The sequence below is a fragment of the Protopterus annectens genome, chromosome 3.part0 (genome assembly GCF_019279795.1).
Source record: "Protopterus annectens isolate FY-2018-M chromosome 3.part0, PAN1.0, whole genome shotgun sequence".
In the NCBI taxonomy this organism is placed as follows: Eukaryota; Metazoa; Chordata; order Ceratodontiformes; family Protopteridae; genus Protopterus; species Protopterus annectens.
The window spans coordinates 434,455,872-434,482,418 of record NC_056731.1 but is presented as its reverse complement, the minus strand read 5'-3'; positions in this window follow the sequence as shown (position 1 = coordinate 434,482,418).

Sequence of the window (26,547 nt, the reverse complement as noted above, 5' to 3'; positions counted from 1 at the left end):
TGGGGGATCATTCATGTTTTTATGTGTCTTTGGAATACTGAAGGCCACCGAAATTGTAGGGTGCTCGTTGTATAAAAAGTAGTGAGTCTCCTCATTAATAAACCCCTGAAATAAGGAATCATCAAGTAACATTTTTATCTTCCTGTAAGCAATGTTTATTTCATTTTTAGAGAAACACTAGTACTTGTTCCCTTCTTGTAACAAACCAAATATTTTATTGTTATAATCAACTGTATTAACAATAGTCATCCCACCACCCTTATCCGGCTTCATAAATCTCAATGTAGACTTACTCCTGAATTCATTCAACAACTCTATCTCTCTCTTAGACAAATTAAACTGTGTGTACTTGTGTTGTTTCAAAGTTTGATGTATCTCATGGGAACATATCCTATGAAATGCCCCTATTAAAGGGTGTAGAGGTGGATGATAACAACTCTTCTTTTTTAATTTTTTCTCACCACCAATTAAGGGTTGTCCCTAAATACATACTTCAGGTTCAATTTCCTAGTATACATTTTAAATTCTGTTAGAGTGGTACAAACATCTTCCTTCCTAGAGGGTACAAATATAACCCCCTTCATTAGTAGTGAAAAAATTGTTGTTTATTTCAACACCAGCATAATTAAAAATGTTGAAACCTTGGTAAGTGTAGAGAATTCCCCCAAAGGAAATAATAATATCATTGCCATCAGTCGTTTTTTAATCTACGTTGAGTTTAGTGGTTAGTGGTAACTGTTCTTTCTCTACTGACTCTGGTTCCTGTAGTTGTTCACCCTTCCTCCTCACTGTGGGCCTAAAAAAATTGTTATCATTCTTAAAATTATTTTTGTTTTGAAGTCTTTCAGACCTCCTAAGTGCAGGGTATTCCTGATCATATGTGGGGGTGTTCCTACTAGTCTCCCTTTGTAAAGAATTCAACCTACCATTGTGGTTGTCATCCCTTTTATTAACTACTTTATCGTCGCCTACTTCAACATAAGCCTTAGGTAAAGGGAAGGCCAAGCCGTTGTTATATTCAAATTCATCCCTCACCAGCTTCATTTTCTTTCTCTCTATGTTGTTTAACACCTCTTGTTCAACCTTGTCAAATACTTTGTTGTATTTGCCCAAAATGTTGTTAAAATTAACATCGTTTAAAATATTTTTAGGAGTATTTATACACTTATACATTAATGTTTTCATGGTATGTCATATATCTTACTTAATTGTTTTTTTGTAATGAGTCAACTCATTTATTCACTATTTAACCAATCAACTGATTATTCATATAATATGTAAGGGTGGTTGTATATTTAAAGAGTGGTTTAGGATTATTGCACAGTTTTGAAAAAGTCTGGTACGACAAAAGCGCTTGACTCTGGCTATTTCTCTTTTTGTGTAGAATTATTAAACATTTTTATTTCACATTGCTGTTTCTTGGTGACTGGCTGCATTGAGTGACGATTTGGTGCTACATGTGAAATTAATTACAAAATGAAGGATGTTGTGTACATAATACCTGAAGGGTTAAGAATTCCAGTTCTGTTAACTTAGGCAGATGACATAATAATAATTGCAAAAATCAGATTTGGATAAAAGAAGTAGTAATTTGGACAAATGAGTGCCTAGATGTGATAGGGATGTCTTTAAATAAAGATAGAAGTAAAGGTTTAGGTGATGTAGTAGAGATAAGGGGTATATATTTATAATGAATTTAATTTCTGTGATAGGCATACATTGTGAGAATAAAGATGCAAGTAGAATTCAATGGGAAAAAAAACAATAGAAAAAATAAAACAGAGCTGTCATTTCTGGAGAACATATAAAGTATTATTCAGAACAAAGACTTTTTTGATAAATTTAGCACAGATGGGAAAATAGCATACTTAGCAAGTTTATTTATGTTGCCAACAGTATTTGAAAAGGAATTATTGCAGATAATGTTTTCATTTATATGGGGTTCTAGATTAAACCCAGTAAAAGAGGAGTCTTGTATGTAAATAAAGAGGAAGGAGGTTTAGGGTTAATTAACCCTGTGTTATATGCTGCTTTATTAAATTTGTACAAAATGTTAAACTGGATAAATGATAAAGATGAGATATTAGTAGTAAGACTGTATAAATATAAGCATGATAAATTTTGGGGTGCAGTAAAAATGAGTAAATGAGAAAGGAATGTATAAATGAAGAAATAAAATGTTACCAAGAAAAAATATTTTTGTGGAAAATAAATATTGATGATCTAGAAAAAGATAAAAAAGTATAGTATAAAAATGTAATGAGAAAACATTACTATGTAAAACCATGGTGAAATCTAACAGATGAAAACATTAAAGCTATATAAATAAGAAGCAAATAATGTAATCAGAAAGTAGAGTGTCAAGATTTTTTTTGTGGAGACTAATCATCGATAAATTGCCAGTAAAAGATAATATTCAAAAAGAAAAGTGATAGAATATGATTACATTGTCAAGAAGAAGAAACTACGGAATGTGTTTTTGAAATGTAAATGAGTAAAAAGGTTTTGGGGAAAACTATGTAAAAATGATTTTTTTACGATATAAAAATCAGTGGATAAAATAAGCATGGATATGATTAAATGTGAATATTATAAGAAAAGAAGTAAAGAATATGTTAAAAGAATAGATAAAAAGTTATTTTATATCATATGGGTTATATGGAATGAAAGAATAAATGAAATTATGTTTAATGGTAGATGGATTTTAGCAGCAATATTAAATAAAATAAGATAGTGGTTATGGAAAAAGGAGAAGGGGTCTAATAGGGATGAAAATGTAGTACGATTGTAAAGGAACTTATGAATATGTTGTAAATAGATTTATGTATCTACATATTTGCAAATATTTTATACATTTGTAAATTTGTTGTAAATAAGAGCTCTTCTTGCATATAAATAAGGGACCCTTACTCTTTTTGATAGGTGCCATAGGACCTTGGATAAATATCTCATCCCAAGGACAACCTACCCAAGAGTGCAGGACCCTCCTTATGCAGTACTGCAGTGTCAACAATCTAATAACCTGGTGTGGGAATAGAGCCCACAGTCTTCTGCAAGAAAAGCAAGAGTGTATTACCTGTCATGCCATCGACACTGCAATATATCTAATTAGCTCATTTGGCAGGTCCTTCTCCTGAGAGCAGGAAGGTAACCAGTAGAGCTACGCAATGTTCTGTCTTGGACTGAAAATGGGATTAAATTAAATAAAATGAAAAAGAGAGTAGTACCATTGCATTAGACAAACAACCTTTGCCAACAACATACAGTACTGACAATGCCCAACTACAAAACAATAATTTTGTTAAGAAACTTAGAGCTTGGGTTGACAATTCCCTCCCCTTTGATCATTATGTAGCATCTGCAGTCAGAATGTTGTACTACTTAGCACAACTGATACCCAAGGGTGTATCATCTAGCTCTAACGAGGTCACCTTTCCCTTATATTCACCACTATTAGTCCAATCACTGAGTACAAAGCCCTCTTCAGGATCTCCTATACAAGGCACATTGAACAACTAGAGAAGCCCGAAACTTTCCTAGCCAAGATGATTATGGGCTTAAAGGCATTGAGCAACCAAGAGAGGCTAGAATCTCTAAGCATTTACTCAGTTTTGGGCTAGATTCAATAAAGCCTACACAGTGTTCTAAGTCCGTGTGTGCATCGTGCCATGATGCACACATGGTAGCATGTTGTCTTGTATTCAGTAAGTGGCTCTACACATCATGTAGAGCAGTACAAACATGATTAACACTCTGGCATGCTAATTACTGCATAAGCAGCTGAAATGTATGCTAATCAACCAATTCAAGATGCAGGAGTTATTCAGCAAGTTATAAAGCAATTGTGTAGACTGCAAAATCTATTGGAATACAGCCATAGAAACTACTCTACATGGAAATAATGCTAGGGGCTGCTGTTGCTCATATATTTATGCATATGTAAGTTTATGCTGCTGCTGCTGCTGGTGCTAATAGACCTCAGCCAAGAAGGACAAGGGTGTTTAGACCCCATTTAACTTTTCATGGTCTGCTTGAGGTGGAAATTGTAGAGCACTACAAGGTGAATAGAGACACACTACAGGAACTCTCTGTCCTCTGTCATCCTCAACTGAGAGCAAGGGCAAACAAATGCAAACCAGTACTGGTGGAGACTAAGGTATGTGTAGCACTTAAAATATTAGCTACAGGAACCTTCCAGAGACCAACAGGTGACATACTGATGGTGTCACAGACATCAGCATCCAGGATTCCACATCATTTCCTGAATACTATGTTACAACATGCCAGTGACTACCTACATTTTCCCCTTACACCTGAGGATAGAGCTATAAATATGCAGGAATTCTACCCTGTAGCACACTACCCTGAGGTTTTGGGTGCCACAGACTGTACTTACATTGAAATTAATGCACCACCCAGGTAACAGATAAGGGTGTACATAAACAGAAAGGGCTTCCACTCCATTAACTGCCAGGTCATCTGTATTGCTAAGGGAATTATCCTGAATGTTTTCAGGCAACCCAGGCAGTTACTATGATTCCTATATCTGGCACAACCCTTAACTCTATCAGAAGTTTTCTGGGGGGGGGGGGTTCTCACAAGGTCATTTACTGGGGATGCAGATTACGCACTCATGCACATCAAAAATGCACACTTACCTAATGAAGAATGCTATAATAAGGCACACACACAAACAAAAAATATCATAGAGCATGTGTTTGGGTTGTGGAAGTTATAATTCTGGTACCTAGATACATCTGGTAGAGCCCTGAAGTACAATTCCTGTACTTGTGCTTAGATTTTCACTGTCTTTGCCATCCTTTACAACATTATTCTGAGAAAGCAGCTTTAGCAAGAATACCATGGGGAAGGGGCACACATCTCCCCCCCACTAGCAAGGTTACCGCAGACACATGTATCTGAGGAGTCAGAGAGGGAACCATCAGCTGCTGTGGGTGTCAGTAGATGTAGGCATGCACAACATGCCCTCACCCAGGCCGAGAGGCAATGGATAGCGCACACAATCATCACCTAAGGGGGTAAAGCTTTCATGTTATGCACATACATACAGCAATATAGATGCTATGCAATGCTCAAAACCTTTACTTACCCATTTAATGGCTGTGTACAATTAGCATCACACAGAATCAGCCCCAAATTAAAACTCTTCTAACTGCTGGATTGTCAAGTTAAGTGCTGAACCTGAAATAGGAAAATAAATAGCTAAAAACACAAATGAATGGCATACATTTTCATACACTCACTTGCTAAGGTTACTAAGTATAAAGTGTTTGATTTTTATAGCAATGACATCAATATGTGACAGCAATGTCTTACGTCAGTATATGTGTTCTCTATCAACTAATAGGCTTCATGCATCAAAGAATTACACATTACAAAAACATGTAAGAAAGCAGAACAGTTTCCCAAAGAGCATCACAAACACACATACACTAAGCACTCAGTCAGCTATGCACCCTGGGAATCAGACAAAAGACTTATGTACCCTGAATCAAAAAGATAGAAAGAAAATCAAGTAAATGGCACAGTTGTCATCATTTGCACAAGATGTTATTTCGGGGAGGCAGGAGCCCGAGGCTGACACAAAAGGTAGTGAGTGCATGTGAGTAAGAAAGACAGATAGGCAGAAATTTTGATAAAGTATCAAATGGCCAATGAGACCAAATGAGCTGTAAGGCTCACAACTGAGTCATATAACTATTATATGTGTGTGTGTCTGTATGGGCACTCAAGGTGAAACATTTGTGTGAGTGTCCACAACAACAAAGCCAAGCTCTGTGCTAGCCCGACATCCTAGTATGCCAGCCAGATGTGTGCCATGCATGGTAGAGCTGACAATTCATCGTCATTGCCCCTGACCATGAGAAGTGGCTCTGCCAGGAGTTGCATTTGCATGTCCATGTCCATGGTCAGATGCACTGCTGCAACCTGAACATGACTGATGTCTGCTGGATGAGCTCTCATCATGATTATTCCCAAGGACCACTACCCCATGGCCTACCACATTTGGGTGTGGACACCTCAATCACTGATGGAGTGGTGAAAGTAGTGCCTATATGGGAGCATGCTCAGGCATGGCCACTTTGGTTCACATCAAATGATGATGCTGACCTACATCCATGTGAATGCCATCCCCCCTCCCAGCAGACTGCTGCTGGCTAGGTCTTTCTGTGGCAGCAGGAGTAACTTTAGGATTAGATTACAGATGAGCCTCAAACATCAGGTAGCATTATCCTGGCAGCTGGTGAAGTGGTACCCTCTGGGAGTATTGGTGAGGGTGATGATTTTGTCACCCACCAGGAGATGCCAGGCATGGAGCATGAGGTCAAGGAAAGTGCCACTGGTGCACTCGTCAGCCATAGTGAGAAGATGCTTGGCAAAATGCTTGGGAAAAGAAGACATCAAGCACTGCAACAGCAAGTTCAGAAAGGGAACAGTGATGACAGTTCTGAGGGTGAGGACTACAGTCTTACTGTCCCCATGCTTGATGAGCATGGGCATCCAATGTCCCCTCCCTACCCTCATGGTGTCCTGCAACATTTTGTGTCCCTCACCATCCCTGTCTTCTTTGCCCTGTTTGTCTGAAACTGCTTCCTCACTTACCAAACTTGCATGACCCTGACATACCTATGTCCCTTATCCAACATTTGTTTCTTACTAAAATTAAATAAAAAACTGGACACCTATCCCACAAAAAAGAAGAAAAATAATCATCCCATACATACCTATGTCACTTACCCAACATTCATCTCTTACTGAAATTAAATAAAAAAATGGACACCTGTCCCACAAAAACATATTGTTCCATACGTAACTCTTTAGTATGCGTATGTGTCCTCTTAACAACTTGATTCAGTCCAGCTGGCTATACAACACAATTGTGTTGTTTTCATCTATCTTTGTTTCAGTGAGTTTCCAAATTCATCCAATAATCGATCCATGTTCATTTTACACTGTTGAAGAAGTGGCTAGAAATGTTTTTTTCCTAACTCCCTCCAGCACAATCCTATATTGCTTCCTTTTGTTCTTCCCTTTGCTTGCCTTCCATTTCATAATTTTCCTATCTACTCCATTTTCACACTTTTATTCTGGTCAAAAACTAGAATTACACACCACACACATAAATAATAAATCCCTAATGAAGGCCTTCACTTTTGTCTTCTGCATTTGCGTGGAGTTTGGCATCGTTCTTCAGTGCAGAGTGCTGGTGAATGTCTCTTCATGTCCTATGGCGTGATATGGTTAGCTCTGTGCAATGCTGCTTAAACTCACTGCACTAAAGAAACACACAGTTAAAGCAGAATAAACCAACTCATTTTAAATATTTCCTAGAATATTTATTTAGACTGATGAATGTATAAATATGTCAATCCATACGTGTACTGTTGAATTAAATCAATTGAGTAGTGTTAGTTTTTATACAGTACTTCACTGTAGTCATTCCCTCTCACATTTGCAAAAATTATCATATGCAATTATTTAATTACATCTTGAATACATACGTTAAAGAATCAAATTGAGCTGGATTTGAACACTGTATCATTTATGCTGAAAAAGCTGACTCAATGCTATTACACCTGCTGTCACAGAGATAGCTAGACAGTAGGTGTTTTTCCTACATTCAGTACTGTCCAAACTGCTGACTGCCTTACCACTCCACTTAGCATGTTTGTGTAGAGGAGGGTAACTAATTGAACTATCAGTATTTTCTCAGTGAAGCAAAGACACCTGTTTGCTTGTCATTTAACTCTGCAGAAATGGGGAAAGGTGTACTATAGTCCTTCATGTCATAACATTTCAAATACAACATTTGCAATAAAAACTATGTTATGAGCACCATAGTATTTCTCAGCTATTTCTACCATAGCCGATATGCATAAGTACTTCCACCCGGATTCACTAATCTACCATGCAGGACTAATTTAGTCCTGCATGGACACGCCCATGTAGCAGGAGGACAGCAGCGTGCCATGCATATTAATGAAGGCGTGCTGGTTGAGCTCCTAGGCTTACACAGAGTGTGTACGACTGCAGGGGGCATGTCTGAGAGCAAAGCTCTCAGAATATACACACCCCTGCAATGCAGGACTGTAGAAAGGTAGTAAACAATGAGCGAGACCACCCACAGATGTACGCATATCCCCAGCAACATCCGCCCACATGTATAAGAGCAATAGTGAATAAAGAAAATAAAAAGAAATATTTATTTGTAATGAAACGGATGAAGTTTAACCGCAGGTGCGCGGGTTTGCCCATCGCTTACTTAGCTTAAATAGCAAAAAGAGGATAAAAAGCTATATGCAAATGAAGCAGTGCAGCAATACTGTAGTGGGTAGGGCATTTGCCTCACGAGCAATCAATCCTGGTTTGAGTCCCACTGAAGCACAGTCTATTTTACATAGCAAAGCACGTTATAACCAATAGTTTTGTTGCAAAACCCACTAAATAACACATATGTATGAACTAGAGTACTGCAGGAAATGCACATGTGAAGTAGCAGTGTCATAATGAATAAGGCACTAGTAATCAGGTGTAAGCACAACTAAGCAGTAGTAAGCATATGTAAGCACTAGTAAGCGTGTTTATGTGCGTTTGCGCAGGGGTAAGCACTGCCTACACAGATTAAGCCATGTGGAAGCTAACTGAGTATATGAAACTGTAACCGGAAGTTAGCAGTGCTTAGCTACATGCAAACCTGTGTACAACTGCTTTAAAGTGCCTTAATCACTCTGTATCCAATGGCCTGTGTTCTGCCCAGCCACAAAATAAACAGCCTCTGCAAGGCTCAAATCCAGGGCCACGCACACCATACACAAAGTTATTTTCCAGTAAGCCATGCTAGATATACATAAATCTGATGTTTTCAGAAACATAACATCCAGCCCAGTCATGCAACAGTACAGAGAATGTATACCTACATCTAGATGTATGTGTGTGTGAACAGATACAACATATCTATATATGTAGTTTTATATATACATATCTATATATATATATATATATATATATATATATATATATATATATATATATATATATATATATATATATGAATATACAGTAATATATACATATATATGCAAATATATGAACATATATACATGCATATGCCGACATCGACACATATATATGTCAACACCTATATGCCCACATATACACAGCAAGTTTCATATATGCACACAGATATATATCTCCGTAGGTATAGACGGACATAGTTATAGATATGTAAGCAAATATATATAACCATATAAGTATATATGGCTAGACATCTGTAGATAGCAATGGTAGATTAACAGAAACATATATGTCCACATGCACTGTTAATGGGGTTCAGAGGCCCCAAACAATATACGTCTCGTACGAATTGGCATACCCCCCAGCCAAACACGTCCGACCTGCAATACACTACCAAGTTCATTTTATTGTGTTTCATTTAAATAGGAATTTAAATTAGTTTTCTTTTATGTTTCACATGTTTATATCACATTCCCCTCTCGCCCACCCACTAGGCAGGCCGACCAGTACAGGCCCATTAAACCCAGCCTCTCCTCGACCCATATTTACTTTACCCACAGTTCTGCCACCCCCCCCCCCCCACTGCACACATGCAGCCACCATCCCTTCCCTGGTTACCGGCCTGTAGCTACAGCACCACCACACATTGCGCACCCTCCACTCCTCCTTCGCCTGGGACTCATCCTATACGTTGTCTCGACCCAAGTATCCTTGGTCTGCCACACACTGTAGTCCATGCACATAACCATGCATACCTTTGCAGCCATGCTTTTAGAGAAAAGTATAATACCCAATTTTTGGGTTGTCCCACATGGGCCGAATGTTTCCCTGGTAATAATAGATTTCACGTGTGACTTTGTTTACACTAATGGTTTTATTTGTAGGTATTACAAAGCATACGTGGCGCACAAGGTTGCCCAGTATGCACACGAAACTTAATAGGAACGTCTAATTCAGGTATACGGGAAACACATGACCCTGATATAAACATGGCACTACAGGTTCCCCTCCTGATAACTAAATTATTGTCCAGTGAAGATGCACTGCTTTAAAGTGCCATAATCAGTCAGTATCCAACGGCCTGTGTTCCGCCCAGCAACAAAATCAACAGCTGCTGCAAGACTCAAACCCAAGACCATGCATACCATACCCAAAGTGATTTACCACTAAGCTATGGCAGATATCCATAGCTCTCCTGTTGTCATTAACATAACATCCAGCCAAGTCATGCAACAGTACAGAGAATGTATACCAACATCTAGATGTATGTGTGTGCGTAAATATATCCGTATCTAAACCGATACTCCATATGTATATATATATATATATATATATATATATATATATATATAGTCTGAAATATATACATATATATATATATATATATATATATATATGAACATATATAAAAATATATATATATATATATATATATATATATATATATATATATATATATATATATATATATATATATATATATATATATAATAACACCTATATGTCCACATATACACAGCAGGTTACATATCTGTACACAGATGTATATCTCCGTAGGTATATACAGACATAGTTAGAAATATGTAAGCAAATATATATACCTATATAGGTATATATGGGCATACATCTGTAGATAGCAATGGTAGATTAACAGAAACACATATGTCCACATGCACCATCAATGGGGTTGGGAGGCCCCAAAAGATATATGTATTGTAGTAATTGGTAACCCCCCCCCCCACAGCCAAATATGTCCGCCCTACAATACACCACCAAGTGTTGCAGATCCCATAACCAGGACCTGACATGACATGGGCACAAGATGTTAACAGTACTACATCCCACCTGTATGATGTCAGGCTGGTATTGGTAACATATCATGCAGTACAGCCTGGCTCCCATAGGAAATGCAATATGCGGAAGCCATGAACATCCCCAGGATACAGATATGCAGATACAGATATATATATATATATATATATATATATATATATATATATATATATATATATATATATATATATATATATATATATATATATATATATATATATATATATACATGTGACTACACCTACACACGGAGATATATGTACAGTAAGATACATATGTAGAAGGTGCACACAATATGGAACAGCCACTATGCCTACAGTTAACACCTGAACAACTAGACACTGTATGGGCCACCCATACAAATGACAATTGTTGCCTGCAACATATACCCACAGAGAGGTCATAGGAAATACACCACACATAGGTTTGCAGAAATGGAAAGCCTTTAATTGTGTACTATTACAGTTCTATATGCCATGTCATATAGCTGCTCAGACGCTGACAACCATATAAACAGAGTAATGCAACTGTGAAACAGTTACACTAATACAGTAGTCTGGAAAGGTTCAAAACTGTTGCTCTCCAGGCCAAGTCCTTCAAATTGTACAATAGTGAAGACAGACTGGGACACAGGATACCAAACAATCAACAGTATATAATGCAGGTGCCTAGTTCAGCAGCCTCTATCTGCACTCTGTTCAAACTCAGTAGGTGGTAAAGACGTCATGTGACCAAATGGGTTGTAACTGTTACATAACAAGGCATAACTGAAACCATCACGAGCACACTGACAAACAGAACAGTCTGTATGGCAGGAGGCACTAGGCTTGCATTAACCCAATTCATGTAAGTAATGTAAATATTGGTGAAGTATATGGTAATGTACATCCAGATACATTAAGGCAGCTCACCCGTGATACCCCCACATTTTGCAACAGCCTAAGTCATTTATGGTGCTTCCCTAGACTCAGAAATACAGGGCTATATACCACTGTTACCTACACTGGCCGCTGGAGTGCATAAGGGCACGCATGTTCTGTGTAGGTGACGTCCACACATATATGGCCCCAGACTCACTGTATGTGTGGGGAATACAACAGCAGTGGACTGATGGCAGCAATGGTACACACATCCACTACACAGCCCACTACAGAACAACCCCCGACAGCATGACATATGTGCAAAGCTTGGTATGTAGGTGCAGGACAGAGGCTGGAACACAGGCACATACGTGGAAAACTGTTGCCATACACTAAGCATGTTGCTGGTGTTACAGGATAGTCTGCAACATGCCCTTAGCCAGGGAATTGAGGTTAGAAACAGAAATGGATGTAGCCATGTACTGATAGCACTCAACACACACACTGCCAGTGTAATATCTGGCACAGGACCTGTGTGGTGGATAGACAAAACTTGATAGGCATACCTCTGGCCAGCAAGAGGATAGGCCCACAGTTGTGAGCTATGCAGACAGACTGCATTCCAAGGTAAACTAGTATGTACACACACACCCTGTAACACCAGTACTGTACAAAGCATAGCACAACTCTACTTACAGTCTGTCTGTAGTTCCTGATCCTCCTACAAATATGTGGCTGCCCTGAGTGTGCCAGTTCTCCTGTAAGAGGTATTGCTACCTGCTGTCTGTAACACTGATGCCCACACACAGGAAGGATGTGCATCACCCAGGAAATGTAATGGGACCACACCCACATGAAGTAGGGATGTATAGTGGGTGGTTGCCATGACAGTGGTAAATGGATGTACTGCACATGTGTAATTGGGTCTACTTCATTTAACTGAAAATACACTTAATTGAAAAAGAAATTACTAGGACCACTTCGCTAAAAGCCCACTTCACTGAAAACTCATTTGACTGAAACTCATTTAGTTGAAAGTTATATATGGCCTTTTCCCCACTGTAGTGTGATCCTGGAGTTAGTATATATATTAAGGGGGGGTGTGGTGGGCACAGCCCCCCACATTGGGGGGTGTGGGGGGCAAAGCCCCCCACATATGTTGGTTATATATTCTCTTCTGGAAACAGTTATTCATTGCACTTGTAAGTATCAATGTGTATAGTTTAAAATGTTTATAATATGTGGGGAGCTGTGCCTCCCACACACCCCCTTAATATACATATATATATATATATATATATATATATATATATAGATATATATAGATATATATAGATATACTAACTCCAGGATCGCACTACAGTGGGGAAAAGGCCATATATAACTTTCAATGAAATGAGTTTCAGTCAAATGAGTTTTCAGTGAAGTGGGCTTTCAGTGAAGTGATCCCACTGATTTCATTTTCAGTGAAGTGTATTTTCAGTCGAATGAAGTAGACCCATGTAATTATATATATATATATATATATATATATATATATATATATATATATATATATATATATATATATATATATATATATATATATATATATATATATATATATATATATATATATATATATATATATATATATATATATATATGGCTATCTGGATAAGTATATGTACATATATATCCACCATATGTCCTGGACATGGAGTGTAGCCCTACCTCAGCCCCTATAGTCCCAAAGACGTAGTGCAAGGTGATGTCAGGTATATATATATAGCAGGTATATTAGTAGACTATTGCTAATGTCATTGGGATTGTCATCACAGACATGGTGTGTATGGGTGGTCACATCTGCTTATAACATGTGTGACAGTGGCTACTGATAGACATCCTAAGGACATCATTGTAAATTGCTGCTGCTGGCACGTAGTGCCCCTGTGGACTGCAATAGGGATATTGGCCAATATATGTGGAAATTCTGACACACTGTACAGTCCAGAGGTATACACATAAGCCCTTAGTGCAAAACATGTGTACCATGCCTGACAATATGGATGTAGACAGCCATGTAGATGGGTATAACACATAATGACTGGTATACATTTACCACCATAAGTTATGCATTCACACACCCCTGTCTGGCCTGACACTTGACTGCTGGTACAGGGGTGCCATGGCCACATACTACCCACTAGATATTGACATACATCTGTACAGCATCCCACTGTTCTGTCTAACATACATGACTTTTAAGGGGGGCCTGGCAGCAGTACATCTGGCAAGTATCTGCACATGACATCTCACTGGGTAAGTACACTAAGCTGTTAGGCATGTAACAATGCACTGTGCAGGCTACAGGCAGACTGGCTCAACAATGGCCTACATCTCCTATGGGGGAATGCACATGTACTGCATATATAGTATGCTCAACAGGCATGTCACTGCACAGGGTAAGATACAACTGTGTGAAAGTGCATAACCACAACCAATGTGAACACAGCCACAGCCACATATGGTAAGCTAGCATAATATTACAGTATATGGACTATCTGTTCTACACCATCCTCATATGTGCCACTCACAGTCTGACCCTACATATACTGGGCTGCTACACAGTGTGATCTGATGGCTGTCTGTGGTATGGGACTACAAACATGTACTCCAATATGGTACAATACAGTGGAGCAGCATGTAACATCAGATAGGAGGGGAAGTAGAACAATAACATCTACCACAGTCTGTACAAAGGTTAAAGTACATATTAACAATACACACACTGTTGACATTCACCATAAGTACACAGACCTCAGTACTGTACAAACATCCACAGAATGTCCAGGCTATGTCATGAAATATAACCCCTACTGTAGATAACATGTGTAGCAGTCTGATATATCACTGGCTTGTTATCAGATATGATGACACTAATTATGGTGTACAGCACATATGCACCACTTCATGCACGACAAATGTACAAAGGTTGACAGAGGTGTGGATGGAAGCACATACACAGGGCCAATATTGACATGTTGCTGTGATAACTTCATACATTTACTGTTGTAATGGGGATTGTTGCAACATATGTCCTATGAGGGATATTAAGTCAGTAACTGTCACAACTTTCACCATCTACAGACTGCAATCCTTACACTACCTTCTGCAGTCCACAGATAGATACTTCATGGGTAGCACATGAAACCAAAGGCACAACACTGCCCAGTCTGCAGATGACCCTGCAGATGAGGATTTCTCATAAACATGGAACTGACATGGCAGGTATTGAGACATGTAGGACAGCCATATCCACACCCACACTGTTAAACCAAGATTACTCCAAATTGCAGTATAGCAGCACTTACAGTCTGTAATCATGTCAGGCACATCCCCCTCCTGTTTGATGCCCTGTTTCCACAGTGTATGTTGTTAGAGGTAAATCCCCAATCCATCTTAGATGCTGTTTGCCAAAAAACATATCTACTTCCTGCTCACAGTGAATGAAAAGGGCCAACACCACCATGATGTTCCTAGATTGCAGAGTGTGTTTCCATGCAGTTGGCTATGGGAATGTTACCACAGCAGTTAGACATGCAATCAGCTAGATGAGGGCTGCAATTCATGCAGATGCCATCAGCTGATCATGAGCATCACTTAAAATACACATGCTGCTGCCTAAGCAAAGCATGTGTAGGTCTCCACATCCACCAGATAGGGAGTGAGAGAGGCAGACAGAGGCAAAGACATGTCTGGGAGGGGTGGGAGAGTAAAACTGAAGCATGTTTGTGTCATATACCTACCAGCACAGGGTATCAAACCCCTGATGACTATGTAGTGCTCTCACTGTTTTATGCAGTTATTGGATGTGCCACATGGGTTACCTTCTGTTGAGCACTCAGAACATATATGGGATGGTGAGTGACATCTGCAACAGGGATACGGTAGCTATACGGTAGGTGACGTGCACGTGCCTGTCTGCATGAACAGGTGCCAGCGTCAACACAGCCACACTCACACAGGGATGCACACACATTGACACACTTGGCAGGGCCAGGAGTACAACTCATCAGTAGTGGGATTGCCCCAACACATCACTGTGCAGGTATCACATGCACCACATGGGTCATATGGAGGTTGTATGGGCAAAGGGTATAAAGAGGTGTCTGACATCAGACAGCATGCTTCGGTATGCTCATGGGGGTTGAAGTGAGTGTGGATGTGAACATACATACAACACACACAAACACACAGGTGCCAGTACTGACATGCATGGGTGCATGTCTGCACAGATGTGTGGTGGTCTACTGTGCCAGCAGGCTATACAAGGGTAGGCGATGGATATAACCTGGCATCAGGCCATGTGCCAATGGTCTGCACTGGGGCTCAGGGTTGTAGTTTCTGCATTGCCACACCTGGGTAACTATTGTGTGTGGCCAATGCTGTGCATTGCTTGCCTTGTATGTGTTCCTTAGTCTATGACATGGATGGTGTCTGGGATGTGCACACCTCCCACATGCATGTACAGTGACATGTGGAACTGTACCTGGGGTGTCTGGCTCATGTTGTGAACACAGATTATCAGCAGATGTGCCAGTCTTGCCCACCTGTGGCATGAACTGGTAATGGGCATCAGGTTTACCCTGCACCTACATTGATAGCATGCTAACAGCATTCCCTGGTGTCAGTGGCATCTGTCCATACAGGGCATGTTGTCAGGCATGGTATGTCTATTCTGGGTCACATGTGATGGCACCACAAGTGGTGCAGGTGTCCATTGGGGTACATGGGGGAGGTGCACTGTCTGCATGTATGTGCATATTGGACAGATGGACAGGGTGACATGCCCTCTGTAACCCACTGCTGCCACTCCATAGTAACTATCAGTGGCCAATATGCAGTGTATTACCCACATATTGGCTGTTGTCTAAGCATGTGTGTGTATGAGACATGGGTTGAGAGTGTGCTCTGGGTAATACTGGGGTTGCTAACTGTGATTGCCTGGCCTTGATGTGACATGTATGGGTATGGCATTTCACTCCAGCCTCTCAGCTATTTTACATCTGTTATCCCTGTACGGTGAACATTGTGATATATAGTAGGGCCACCATATAAGAAATATGCAAAACCCACTCCACATTGGCCACAGCTGTCACACACTCACAACCACATCTACACAGGATGCAGGTTACAAACACACACACGCCCACAAACCTGTCATGTCTGGGAGTAGAACCCCTACCTAAGTAGTTTATTACACTACGCAGTTATAGTACACGCCATGGACATTAGTGGAGTATTCTTTCCCCGAAGGTGTATTTCACAATGAATGACATCAGCACAATTGCCAAAGTAGGGCATTTAAAATGTACTGTGAGTAACTAGCCTAAAATGCATTTCTCTCTTCACAGACAGTGACAGAGACAAAACATCCACAACTGACATGTGTTGGTAGAGAACCCCTAACAGAGGTCTATATCACACTACAGTATGGAGCTCTTACAGGACACACCAATGACATTACTATAGATCTCTTTGCCCAAAGGTGTATCACACAATGAATTACATCAGCAGGATTGCCAAAGTAGGGCATTTGAAATGTACTGCAAGTGACTAGCCTAAAATGCATTGCTCCCTACACAGAAAGTGCTACACACACAAAACATCCACAACTGACATGTGTGGATATAGAACCCCTAACAGAGGTCTATATCACACTACAGCATGGAGTTGTTATAAGACACACCATGGACATTACTATAGAACTCCTTCCCCAAAGGTGTATTACTCAATGAATGACATCAGCAGGATTGCCAAAGTAGGACATTTGAAATGTACTGAGTGTGACTAGCCTAAAATGCATTGCTCCATTTACACAGACATTGGAACACACACAATACATCCAGAACTGCCATGGGTGGGGATGGTACCCTATCACAGTTCAAAACTCACACTACAACAGTACGCAGTTACAGGGTGCACTACAGAGTTTACTGGGCTACAACCTTCCCAGAGGTATATTTCTAGGTGGGTGACATCAGCAGCCTTGCCAAAGTTGAGTATATGAATTGTAAGGAGTGTGAGTACCCTAAAAAGCATTGTTCTCAACACAGACAGGCACACACACACTTACCATATCTGGGATTAGAACACCTACCTAACTACTTTATTACACTATAACAGCACGCAGTTACAGGACACGCTATGGAAATTACTGGGTTGCAACCTTCACAGAGGTGTATTTCTAGGTGGGTGACATCAGTAGCTTTGCCAACGTTGAGTATATGAATTGGAAATAGTGTGAGTACCCTAAAAAGCATTGCTCTCTACACAGTCATAGACAGACAAGACATGCACACAAATACAGTTGCCAAGTCTGTGGTTAGAACTCCTACCTAACTAGTTTATCACACAACAGCAGTATGCAGTTATGGGACACACCACGGAGATTATTGGGTTACAACACTCCCAAAGGTGTATTTCACACTGGATGACCTCAGCAAGCTTGTCATAGTAGGGCTATGGGGAGGGCAGTGTGTGCATGGGCCATAACCCATTCATCTAGGGGTTGACACACCACATGCGGGCACACACAGGGTCTAATGTCACAGGTACGTGTATACAGCTGCAAGATGACTACTTCCTTGTGCAGTCATGTTGCACAGCTGGCACGTGCACCACATAGACTGTAATGCTTACAGATACTGGTGATGTCTGGCCTGTGCATGTGCCTCATTATGGCATTGTTGTTCAGGTGTGTGTGCACTTTTGATGTATCAGCCATGGCTCCAGTGTGTACCCAGCTTCCCCCACTAGGTGACCATAGGGGATGTCCCCATTGATAAATCTCTGGTACAGCTGTGTCAGATGCCATATGTGGGATTCGTCATAGCTTCCAGGGCAGCCAGCACACAAATTCATTATAATGCCCTGGGCATCACATACAACCTGGCAGTTGATGGAGGGGATGCCTCTGCGGTTGATGTAGGCCCTACCCTGCTCACCAGATGGTGTTTTGATGCATATGTGCATACAGTCTATAGCACCCACTACCCCAGGGTATTCTGCTATTTGGAAGAAGAGATGCATATTGCTGGTGATGACTTCATGGGTGTTGAGGAAATATACGTGGTCACTGGCATGTGCTGACATGGCATCCAGGAACTGGTGGAATTCTCTGGATACTGATGCCTGTGAGATCCCCATAATATCCTCAGTTGTGCTTTGGGAGGTACCTGTAGCTAGAATACCTAGGCCTACACACACCTTGGTATCCACTGGGATGGGTTCCCCTGGGTCAGCTTGGTGTGTCAGGTGTGGCTGGCACAGCTCAACGATTTGCTGTGGTAGGTTTCTGTCCACCCTATAGTGCTCCACTATCTCCAGCTCATGTAGCCCCTGATAGGGTACCCGGGTCTGTACACTCTACTCCATCTCCTCACTGTGGGTTGTTCAGCAGCATTCACATCCTCACCACCCTCAGCCTCTTGCACATGTTGTTCTATGTTGCCTGCTGCAGCCCTTCCCATTTTGTAGGTTTGTTTGTTAAAATATTCCCGGTTGTATACACTGGTGGTGTAGAGTGTGAGAAAAACCAGAGGGGAAGGTGTTTGTTTAGTTTATAGTTGTGTTCTGGGCTGGGCTAGTCTGTTGCCTGTGTAATTGGCTGATTCTGATACATTTCACCTGCCAGCTATGCTAGTTCTCCTTGAATGCCTTCCTACTGCTGTTTTCCCTTCCCATTGCCTCCCTGTTTAAGCTTGTGTGCACGCTGCACAGAGTGCTCAAATGTGCACACTGCTGCTATTTTCAGGTTTAACTTCCTTCTTCTTGCTGTAAATCCTGGTGTGCGGCACACATACCCGCTTATGTTTTGTAACACCCCCTAGCTTAGCTGTGCTAAGCTAGGAGCAAACCCGAGCCACAGGTTTCCAATCCACTTACAGTATGCCTGCCACACCCTCCATGATGTCACCTACCTCCTAGTCTTCCACACAGCTATTCATACTCTTACACTGTTGGGACCTGACTCTCATGCTGGGGAAAACTGTGTTTCACTAACCTTCCCCTCATTTGCACAGGATTGCCTGCTAATGCATAGTTACATGTGTCACACTGAGCCTCCCCCCTTAGCAACTACTACTCACTGGTCATCTTGTCTTCTGCCTGCCATTGACTTGCATGGCAGAATAGTGAGTTTAGTTAGAATATTTATTTTATGTTTATTTTGTTATTCCCCCACCCCAATCCTGTTTGGGTGCCACTGCCCTGTGCTTAAACAGCCAAGATCGGCTAAAAAAATGAAGTTGATTTTTTTTATTTTTTTGTATTGTTTGTAATGCCAATGGCCTTATACTTGGCCATTGGCATGTTTCCTCAATGATATGCAGCCTTTATTTGGAGCTGTCATGGCTCCGTTTTGGATTTTACAGAAATGGACTCAGTTATTAACCAAGTACATTTCTACAGATAGCACTAGTCTTGCACGGACTGTTGCAAGCTTCCTGGATTGCAAAATCACCTCATTTGCATGGATTTCACCTGCAAATGGGGTGATTTGCAAACCAGGGTTTAGTCCCTGCAAGATTAGTGCAGGAGCACTCATGCCCACCCCTGCAGGTTGTTCCTGGATCACATGGCAGACATATTGCCTGCGTGGGCTCCTGCACCAATCTTGCACTCCGTGCAAGCTTTTGAGAATCCAAGGGCTTCTCAAGAAATGTAAATCTCACATGCAAGGGTCTAGCTAGGCATATTCTTCGTACACTACTAAGTTCATTTTTTCAGTACATCACATCAACATGGCTTTCTTCAGGTCATATTATGTCTACAGCTGTCTAATTGAATGCCTTTAATAACAGGTTCATATTGCTAATCTAAAAACAATATTTTAATAGTTTTAGGGAGAAGAGCTAAAAATGTTTCTCGCATTTATTTAGTGCACGGGGGGGGGCAGCATTTTGAGAGATGTGTCCATTTTTAAGTGATATGTGTCTAGGGGATAGCACTAACAGCTTGTGAGTACAAAATGGAAATTGTTTGCTACACCTCTGCTCACATGCACAATCACTCTGCCATCGATTGTGCAAAACAGCTGCTTGGCAGTGAATTATGGAAACAGCTGATTGGCATGAATTAGTATGTTCACTGCCCTGCTACTCTTCATCCCATCATAATCCATTGAAAAACAGAACCAAAGGGAAGACACTTGTTACTGACTTACATATTTATTCGGACTCGTGTGCCCCTTACCCATGTACTTGAAAATGGATATGTCGGTAGTCATTCCCAAAAGTCAACTACACTACAGAAATAAATAGCACACCTGCATTGTTACATCATCTAACCCTTTATACTCACAATATACATTAAGATTGTCTTATACATGTATTAATGTGGACATAAATTCTTCACAAATATGAGCACATGTACTGTAGATGCACAGTTACATCCATGCAGATAACAAAACATGTGTGTCTGTATGTGACAATAAATGTGTAATGTACACAACATACTGAGAAACAGCTGCATATGTTTTATTTCTGCTACATGCATTCCTGACAACGTTTTGCATCTACTTTGAGAAGCTGTATTTTAAAGTATTTCTGCACACTGGAAGCATAACAGGAAATAAAAAATTCACAATTTACACACCAGTCTCATGACAAGATATGTTACCCACATATTATAATGATGATGGCATCATGGCATCATCTATAAAGACCACTATGCGAAGGCAAAAACATACTTCAGGGATGCTGCAATCATTAACTACTGTGTTTTGTGGATGGGAACACAATATGTACATGTGGGTTAAATTACCACAACAGCCACATTATGTGGTTGTCTGTATGTATGTGCAAGTGCATGTGCATAATCAGATGGACATCAGTCTGTATCCCACTATCATCAATCCAGTCCCATGCAGAACTAATATATGGACAGTTGTACATGCCTACCCAGCTATTTTATACTGGCCTCCCAACATTTTCTCACAAACGTTCACTAATAATTGTCCAGTAGCAATGTAAAAGTCAGACTTGAGCCAATGTGTTTGCATTATGTGTTAAGTTCTCTAGCTGGTGTAACTAGTTAGGTAGGGGTCATAATCTTGCTACAGTCAACTATTGTGTGTGTGTAGTCAGGATTGTGTGTGTAGTCAGAAGATCCTGAGTCTGTATCCTACTGTCAACAATCCAGTCCCATTGTCAACGAATATTTTGACAGTCGTACATGCCTACACATCCATTTCATACAGGCCTCCCAACATCTTCTCTCAAACATCCAGTGATGATATCATCCACTATAAATTGTCCAGCAACAGTGTAATAGTCAGATTTGTTCTGTGGTGCCTCCATTAAATACTGTGTTCTGTAGATAGGTAGAGGTTCTAATCTTATTGCGGTCTACTTGTGAGTCTGTGTTTGTGTTCAATTAATTCATATTTGAGACACCAGAAACTCCTACCATTTTCTTCTCAAAAAACATACACTGCTGCCATCAGCTGTAAAGTGTTATCTGTACTATAAAAGCCAGATTTGTGCTGTGGCACTTGCATTAAAGTACTGTGTTCTGTAGATTGTTAAGTAGAAGTTCTAGTTTTACTGCGGTCAACTGGCGTAAGTGTGTGTGTGTGTGTGTGTGTGTGTGTGTGTGTGTGTGTGTGTGTGTGTGTGTGTGTGTGTGTGTGTGTGTGTGTGTGTGTGTGTCTGTGTGCGTGTTCATTCAAAAATCTTTATGTTGTCAATTTTAGAATGGCATGTGAATCCATAGCGATGTCAAACACTCATCTGAACATCTTGCACTCTACACTGATGATGTCATCCTGTATAAAGTGCACTCTGACATTATTGAAATCAAGCATATGCTGTAGCAGTAACATTAAGTACTGTGTTCTCCAGTTTCTATATTTAGGGGTTCTAATCTGACAGCAGACAGCCTGAGTGTATATCCATAATTTTTTGAGACAATTTTACACCAAGATGTGAATCCACATCTGTGTCAGACACTTGCCCCAACTTGTTCTTCTCAGCATTCAGTAATGCTATCACACTCCATAAAGTACAACGTGACAGTGTTAAATTCAGGCATATGTGGTGCTGCTACTGTTACATTGTATGGAATTTAGCTTCTATAGTTAAACAGGCTATGTAAAAGTCAGACCCATTCTACTGCTTTGTGTGTTGTTGGTGGTACATTATGGTCATTGTATTATCTTTTGAATTGCTTTTCATTTCAGTACCACTTAGGAGATCAATTAGCATAACCCCATGCATCCAACATCCCCTTTTTCCTCTGGCCATATGACATCCTTCCGGCAGAAGAGTGGAGGATGTCCTCATGTCAAAGATGTATACACACATCATGAAGCAGAGTCCTTCCATAAGCCTCTGCAATCCATCTCCAAACCACTGGATGTGTGATTGCTAATTCTGTCATGGGCTAGTGCACATGTCACATATGGAGAGTGACACTATGTAATGCAAAGAAATATACACCTAGCCTTACTATCTTCCATCATATAGAAATAGTGAGTTTACTTTAAATGTTATAATATTGTCTAGGATTTTACGTGATGCTGGCCATTAGCTCAGTTATGACCTATGACCCTATGAACATTTCACGTGTCAATGTTGCTGTCATCGACATGTGCTATGTTGAAGTGTGTATGAATGGTAGGCCTACGAGAATCTATTACATGGTAGGCCTGCAAGAAGGTATTACAAGCTGTGATGTGAGGTAATGTATTGATGGCCACTGCTGCCATTTCATCACGTTCCTTTTGTATAGTAAAATGCCTCCTGAGATTTTTTGGCATGGGATGATATTTTATATATATATATATATATATATATATATATATATATATATATATATATATATATATATATATGTGTGTGTGTATATATATATATATATATATATTGTTGGCTTTTTAAGGCATGTATTTTTGTAGTGGAGCAGATAAACATTCCACGCAGTTCTCATTCAAATATCACATTGATGCAGTATGGCACAGGTGTGCATGTGTATACCTACCATATTTAAGTGCTCTTTGACATATCAATATAATATCATACTGATTATATGGGCACATTAGTCTTGTTTCATCTACATGTTGCAATGCTGTGATGTACACAAAAATATTACATGTTTTGATACAATTACAACCTTGTGGAATTCATTGTAAATGCAATTGTGTTGCTGTTCTTAAGGATTATTGAAGTAGTCAGCAGCACCATTGTGTGACTATCAGCATTTGTGTCAGTAAATGTTTTGCATGAGCCACAACAAACTCATTTGTAATGTGCCCATATATGTTAGGCCGCTGAAACACAGCTTTCCCATAAAACACATATAGACATATGTTGTGCAACTGATGTAATTATGTGACATTGGTACAGTTGCATGACAGTGTTAACAGTACTACTTTGTGGCATATGATGCATAACCAAGATTGTATTTGAAGGTGTTGTCAGAAATCATTTATTGAAATAAGTGTGAAATGTTAAGGGGAATACACAACTAAGTGCAGAGTTGTTTGTGGATACCGCCAGCCATATTCAACCGGAGAAAATAGGCAGTCTGCTAGCTGACAGTTTGACTCACACCTCACCCCCCCCCACCCTGTCATCGCTGGACTGACCATCAGCCAAAGTATTCATGCAAACATTACCCAGATTATTTTCTCAGGAGAGCAGCACATTTATGCAGACTCTAAGGCTAACAACACATAAACAATGGAACCTGACAACATCACAGGTTGTCTATAGCATGATTTAAAACCTGACCTAGCAGACACAGTTGGATCGCTACTTAAACACATCCTCCAAACAGACTATGTTGTTGCAGAAGGGTGTACAGCAACAGTCATCCATCTGAACGGGGGGAACCATCACCTAATGCAGGGACTTATAGACCCATTTTCCTGACTCTCCTCATCTCTGAGAAAACTGATGAGCCATAATGGACCTTATCCAAAAGGACACAGGAAATCCCTGACTGTGTACCAAATCCATAGTTGATTTGTTTAGGCTATATCATATTTGTTAAATCTGTTTGACATCATCAAGAAGGTCACCAACAGCATGCATCCCATGTAACTTGACCTGGTCAAGGCATTTAACACAAATCCACAATCAGGTATTAGAAAAACTGTCTCAAGTGGTCATAAACAACGTCACCAAGGAGGTAGACAAATGAATCACATACAGGACATGTAATCGTAATGTAGAAGTGTGCAAAGTCACCTTTAGCTAGAGGCCGGTCACCAGGTCCATACCTCAGGATTCTCTACTAGGCACTTTCCTGTTCAGAATTTAGGTCTCTGAAGTCAAGACAAACTTACACATCCTTTGTCTACCCAACTTTGTGGACGATTGCAAATTGTGGACAATCACTGAATCCAATAATGATATTGGTATAATGCAGAAAGTATTAACACACACAAAGGATTGCTGCCAGAGACATGGGACACAGTAGATGAACAAAAATCATGATTAGAAAGCAAATACACAAGCTAATTGCAATGTAGACAGCACATCTCTTTGAGCAGACCAAGTGGTACATGACCTGGGTACTCAGATAAATAGTAAGCAGAATTTTCACCAGTATGTGCCCACAGTGTTGACAAATCCCTTGTATGTAACACACCTACTGAGTATGGACAGGCTGTCCACATCAAAGGACATTATAGCCCCACTGTTTTCAGCCATGAATACAATGTCCCCTTTTGCATGTACCTCACCACACAACTTCTGGGGATGATTTAATCAAGTGCATCACTTTTGCCACATTGAGGTACCACGCATCTTATCAGCCATACCTAAGTATTCTTTGTGATGCATAACCATTAGGAGTTCGCAGTGCAGGGCTCACTTCAAGGTGTTATACAATATGCACGTGTGATGTGTGTTCCTGTAATGCACCCAATAAATACAAAGCTCATTGACAACATTGATGGCATTGGTTACATTCATAGATGTGTGGATTGTGACATATATATGTCATGCAAACCTCTGAACTAGCCAGGATTGTTTGTAGTGTAACCATGTCCCTCTTAATGCCTCCAAAAAGGGTAGCTTCTGAGGAAGGTGTGCTTGATTACCCTTACATATTACTGAGGAATCAATACAGTTGTACATGTTTGTTCATGCAGAACATGTATAAAAAGTCACAATCACATATTTTATATCAATGACACAGATTAGTGGTGATATTATTCTGATATTGTCCATGATTGTACTTGCTTCTGTCTACTGTTGTCCATGAGCCTGTTGCTATGTGTCCTGATTGGTTGAGACCTATGCTGAGATTACATTCATATTCCAGCAACCCATTTTGTACATCTTCACAATATGCACATAACCCTATTGTATATACTGTCCTTGATAAATGTCTTCTACAGTGATCATGTCAGGGTGCTTATATTACAAACAATCATCTCCAGTGATATGAGACCTTGTGTGACAGTCACATAATATACAATAACTGTGTGATGATATGACTATCCCCACACAGGAGGTATAAACAGCAGTACATACTGTATTATGTACATATATTATTACTATTCATGCTACAACTGTATCATCCTTGTGGTGTACATACACTGACATGCCCTTATCTGGCGTACATTACCATGTTTCACTTGTCCTCTTCCGCTTTATTCATTCATACCATTCATGTATGTGGCCCTTTTCAATACACACACTTCCCGAGAATTGTGTATTTACAATGCAGTCTATATACCATTGGTGATCACTGCCAAACCTTTATTTAAGTATATATAAACATGTCTGTACTGTACTCTGCACTGACTACACTTTCCAATAAT